Raw genomic sequence first — 6,087 nt, 5'->3', positions numbered from 1 at the left:
CTCTTGTAGACCAGGCTGGTCTCGAACTCACAGAGATCCGCCTGCTTCTGCCTCCCAAGTGCTGGGATTAAAGGCGTGCGCCACCACCGCCCGGCCCTAGCATAACTCAAAAGCAGAGACTAAAGACTGCAGTCTCAAGGCTGGAGTGATGATGGGGATCCCAGAACAAGCTGGCTGACCACACTAGCTGGATGGGCAAACTTCCAGGTCCAGTGAGAGATCCTGCCTCAAAAAATAAGGTGGAGAAAGACTAAGACATGCAGACATTCTGTGTCAATATCTGGTCTTTCTGCCACATCTATGAGTGTGGCCATGGGGATTGCTATGTCCACACCACATACATCTTTCCAGAGAAGCATATTTGTGGCTCCCCGTGTGGACATTGCCAGCCTGTGCTGTGGTGGACTTTGCAACCCCTCTGTGAAAGGCTGGGTTGTCGGACCAATGCTGGCCAGTGGAGTGTTGGTGGCTGTGGTTGGAGGAAACAGTCTGCGTGTACTTTCGTGTTTTCTGGTCTGGCTCTCATGTCCATATGAACACATATGGAATGACTTTCAGTCTGACCTCGAACATGACCAGAAGCACCGAAAGAGCCTCTCGGAGGAGCCCAACCTAGACTCGCAGCCCAGGTGCATGAAGATAAATTCTCATTGCTGTAAGCTGTAGGGTTAGGTGGGTATTTTGTTTCGCAGTATCAGCCTGGGAGCTATCAACCATCATTAACTCCACAGGCTTCCTTTGACACAACAGTCAACAGCAGAATTCAGACCGGTAGTGACAGCAGTTGATGCAGTAATTCTCGAATTCTTTATTGGCATAAATAACTCAGACATTGGATTCTCACTAAACATTGCACTAAACACAAGAAACAACAGGCTTGCCGGCTCACAAGCTCACAGACTGTCCAACAGCCCAGGTTAGAAATACTTTTTTGAGAAGTGTAGAAAACTTTATAAATGATCTGTACAAATATACACAGTGGACCATCCACCCACCCGTCTGCCAATCCATCAGTCTATCCACCTATCCATCCAGCTATCTACCTACCTGCCTATCCACCCGCCCTTTCATCCAACATCAATTCAACATCCATCCATCCAGCCAGCCAGCCAGCTATCTACCTACCTGCCTATCCACCCGCCCTTTCATCCAACATCAATTCAACATCAACCCATTCATACATCCTCTATCCATCCATCCATCCATTCATCCATCCATCCATCCATCCATCCACCTACCCATCTACCCATTTGCCTACCCATTCATCCACCCACTCACCCATCCACACATCCATCAATCTAACCATTCACCCATCCATCTACTCATCCACTAAGCTGTCCATCGTCTGCCAGTCCATCCATCCATCCACCCACTCACCTACCCATCCATCCATCCATTCATCCGTCCATCTGTTCGTCCGTCCATCCATCCACCAAACCCATCCATCCATTCATCCATCCATCTACCCATACACCCATTCTGCTTGCTTTCTTGGATGGCATCTAAATCAAATATTCTTTCCCAGCAACATGTTGGCAACAAGTGAAAGAGACAGAGAATAACACAGATCTAGAAAGAGGAAGAGACAGTGGTCCAGAAGGAAATGGGAAGCCTAGGTCATACATCAGCTCATTCTGCAACAGTCATTACAGACAGACATGGAGAAAACAGTGTGGGCCTGAGGTCCGCAGAGGGCTGTACAAGAATTAGTCTTTATATATATACACATATATAATATATATAGCATTTATAGGTATATATATATACTTTGTTTAGAAAAAGACAACAGAGTAATTTACAAAGAAAGCCATTTTTTACAACGAGGGATTTTCCTCAAGTTGGTGACTTGGAGAGCTGTCCACCTGTTGGGACATGCGACAGAAGGGTCTGTAGAGCAGACTGCCATGAAAGACCAAAAGTCAGGGAAGTAGGAACAACAGATCTGGAGTGGGAAAGTGGGCTGCAGAATCTGGCCTGCCATAGCAAGGCTGCTTGCCTGTGGAGCCAGACTTGTGTGTCCCCAATGATGGCCTTGGCTTTGACCTTGGGGCTGTGGGACAGGAAGGAAAGCTTCCTGCTTCTACAAAGGCCTTGATGGTCAGGGCAGGGTCTTTCTGGAGATTTCTCAGTTCCCTCTGTTAGGTTGCTAACCCCCTGTACCTGGAAGCTGTTTCAAGCTGTTCCTTGGGAGATCCAGTTGTCCCCAGGTCATCAGCATCTAAATGGGTGGGAGACACCTACCATCTCTCTGTCTCAGCTGCAAGTGCCCAGGGTATCCTGAGAGGTACGCTATGGGGTGAGGCGTTCACTTGGGTTCCGAGATGTCAGAGACTAGGGTGATAAGGAGCCACTGTTTATGGGACCAGCAGAGATGGAGGGTTAAGGGCTTTGTAAAGCTACGAAAATCCAAAGCACTCTCCTGCAGAGCCCAGGACACAGAGATTGTTGGCGAGGTCACAGTCAGCCAGAGGAAGTAGAGAGAGAAGTGTGAGTTGGAGAAACAGATCTGAGAGCCCCCACCCCAGAGAGTTCTATAGCTGGCCAAGGTGCTGTTTTCTGTGTCTCAACGGAAGAAACCCCACCTACCGAGAGAGCTAATGCATTCTCTGCTACACTTTAGGTACCATGATAGATTCAGTCTGGGAGTCTCTATGGCCCCTGGCTTATGTCAGCCTCTTCGATAACAAATCAGCATTTTGCCCATTTCTCTAGAGAATTGCGTAGGGTGTGAGGGAGTCCTTCCATCAACTCGTCTCCACGTTCTTGTGTGTCCTTGATGTCAGTGCTCCAGTGGCCCCCGTGTGGAGTGAAACACAATGTCCAGAGGAGGGGGCACAGCCAGACTATCTGTGGTGGGACTTTCTAGTGTGTCCCTCTGGGTCTGCGGGTCAGTGGCGGACACAACAGAGCTCTGTACGAGCGGTGGTGGGAGAGCATGACGGAGAAGCCAAAGCAGACAAGGGCAGGCTTTAAGGAGAAGGGCCGGTGACTAACCCATGTACAGCAGAGACACCCATAAATCCAATGCTCCACTCTGGGCAGAATGAGGATGGGGTTCATTGACCCTCAGGGAACAGAGTCCCAGTGGCCCAGCTTTTATCCCAGGAGGCACTTGGTGGCCATATGTGTCAAATTCCAAAGCGCTCACCAAGCTCCAGTCTCTTACAATGCCCACTTCCCCTCTATCTGCTCCTCCAGTTCTGGGCCTCTGGCTCCCCTGGATCTGACTAGAGACGTGATGCAGAGACTTTTCCATCGGCCACACCCAGATCAGGGACAGAGCTGTCACATTCTATTACTTTGTTTAGTGGCTGTTTCTCCACCAGGGACAGGAAGATCAAGGGTTGGAGGCTAGCCTGGGCTATAACAGGAACCTAAGAAGTGACTAGGTCTAAGGTCAACAGTGCCAAGATTAATAGATGTCTAATTCTGTCAGTCTGACCTTCCTGCCTCCTCCTCCTCCTTCAGACCTCAGCTTCAACTCCATGCGTGGACCACTGCCCATACTCATGTGCACTCATGTCCCCTGTGAGGCCTCCTAGTCTTCTGTATATCACAGACATCTATTTTTGTGATGGGCTGTTTCCTGGGCATGGCCTGTCATGGCAGAGTCCCCTCTTGCAATGCTGGACCTAGCATTTCTCCTATCCTGGCACCTGCAGTGGCTGATGGAGAGAAGTCAAGGCATTTTAGGACATGAAGAAAATAGCCAGGCTGGGATTTTTCCTTTGAAGTCATGGAAAAGAAAACTAAGTATTAATTTGAACCATCGACTTTCAAATCTAGGAATCCACAATGTGAATTTCCCATAGCCACGAACAAAGGCTGCCAACTCCCTGGAGAGGGGCATTACTCTGCAGATTTCACTTAGGCTAAGTCCATGATGGCTCCTTTTCATTCTTCCTCAGCACATGGGCAAGAGATGAAGAGGTGGCCCAAGCAAGGTCCTACTGGTCACCACATTGGTATCAGCGGCATTTTAAGGGTTCAGGAGGAGAGCGAATTTGGGGTCTGCTAGGACCTCAGAGGCCATTTGGGTTAAAACTTGATTTTGAGTTTCTCATACAGGCAAGAGACCAAAAGGCAGTTAAGGTCAGGTTCTTTCTCCTCGACACCTTACACCACATATCCTGACTTTCCTGGCTGCACTTCATACCTTCTCCCTGCTCCCGAGCCTACCAGTATGCCTGCAGCTATCTTTCCTGGTGTCCATCTTTGGGGCTACCAAGTCCAGCTGTTTTGTGGTAGGGAAGCTGTCCTAGAGAATAAATGATTCTCTCCAAGAATCAAACAGTTTACTAAATGGTACCAGCTACACGGCTACTAGGAAAGAATCCTTTCCCAGCTTGTTAAATCCCCTAATTGGAAAGTGAATCCTATATAGGCAGACTATCCATTGAGAGAGCCCAAGTGACTGGGTTTCTGGAATGTTCTGAGGCATGAGGTCTAATGCCACCATTGACGGTTAGAATGGGCTTTCTGAGGGACCTATCTTCCCTTTCCAGCATGTATAGTCATATTTGGGGCTTACCTGGCTAGTACTCTATTGGTGTAGTTGAAAGGTGTGCTAAAATTGATTAGTAATGTCTGTCAAGGGTAGAAGAAGGGGTGGCAATGATAGAATCATTACACATTCACTCTCTTTGGTCTAGATCTTCATTCTTCTAGATCTATTATACACAAATCTTTCTAGGCCCTCATCCCAATGAGCTTACTGCTGCGCCCACATGGCCCATTTTTACCAAGCACATACTAAGTCTATGACTTTCAAGACTCAAGGACAGGACATGGCGTCATGCGTAGGACTGAGAAGTAGCCAGAGGTTCTGGGAAATCTATCTGGGGGAGCCATGGTGACACCTCCACACCCAGGAGGGTTACTGGGGGGTGCTAGAGTATGAGTCGTGTCCTGGGGCCTCCTGATGGGCCCTGATTCAAAGCAGGGTCACACAGGTGTATTACTTCAGGTGAGGTCACACTTGAGTAACGGGATGTGATAGATAACCTTGACTGTTAACTTGACAGAATTAAGAGATATTTTTCAAGGGATCAGTGAGGCACCTCTGGGTGTGAGGTCTGTGATGATGTTTCTGAAGACAGTTTGATACCTCTGACCTAATCTACTATGAGGCCCTGGATGGATTCACAATGCCACACTCAAGGGCAGGAGGTGGGTCCCAGCTGAAGGAAGTGGGCCGGTGGGGACATGGCCATGAGACATTTTACCCTGACCCCTCCCTGTATTGCTCTTTCTCACTCTCCCCTTCCTATTTGCCATGAGGAACCCCCCCCCCATTCTCATCCACCATGATGAACATGCTCCCCCTCCTCACCTTCACATCACGATCACAGTCTGCCTCAAGACAGGCCCAGGAACACAGAGCCAGGCACCCACAGATGACTGAGCCCTCTGAAACTGTGAGTCAAAATATATAATAATTCCTCCCTTATGTTGCTTCTCTGAGGCATTTGGTTAGAGTCACAAGAAAAATAACGCATACACAGTGTCCTGGTTCATCAGGACTGGGACCACATAGCCACACAAAGGTAGAGTTGCAAGGAGACCAGTGTGGCCGGTGGGGACAGGAGGCAGCAATCAAATGCTGGCGAGTTCCGATGGGATGGACATTTTGTTTTGGACTTTGGACCAACAGGATAGTGAAAAGCCTCTTGGTGTGTGGTAGTTTGCCAGAGAAGCCAACACAGAGGCAACAAGACCAGTTGCCAGAAGGGTGGACAGTTTAATGAAGACCGGCAAGACAGACAGGAAGGGTCTGTTTGGGAATTCAAGCTGGGGCCAGTGTGGGAACAAAAAGCCAGAGACGGGAGGCCTGCAGGTATTGAAACCCACAGCCTCAGTTACCTCCAGGGTCTTGGTACAGAACTGAAGGGTGACTTCCCACAACGCTCATGCTGAGTCTTTCCCCAGCATCTCCTGGGGAAGCCCTCAACATCACACCCACAGAAAGCATCTTTGAAGAGGTCAGAGGGGTAGGACCTAAGCAAGGAGAAATGCAGTATTCTTAGTAATCATAGAAAAAAAAAAGACACCATAGACAAGAGATGGCAAGAAGGCACAGCAAAGACA

The sequence above is a fragment of the Microtus ochrogaster genome, chromosome 2 (assembly GCF_000317375.1).
Source record: "Microtus ochrogaster isolate Prairie Vole_2 chromosome 2, MicOch1.0, whole genome shotgun sequence".
Classification (NCBI taxonomy): Eukaryota; Metazoa; Chordata; class Mammalia; order Rodentia; family Cricetidae; genus Microtus; species Microtus ochrogaster.
This window is presented reverse-complemented; position numbering follows the sequence as displayed.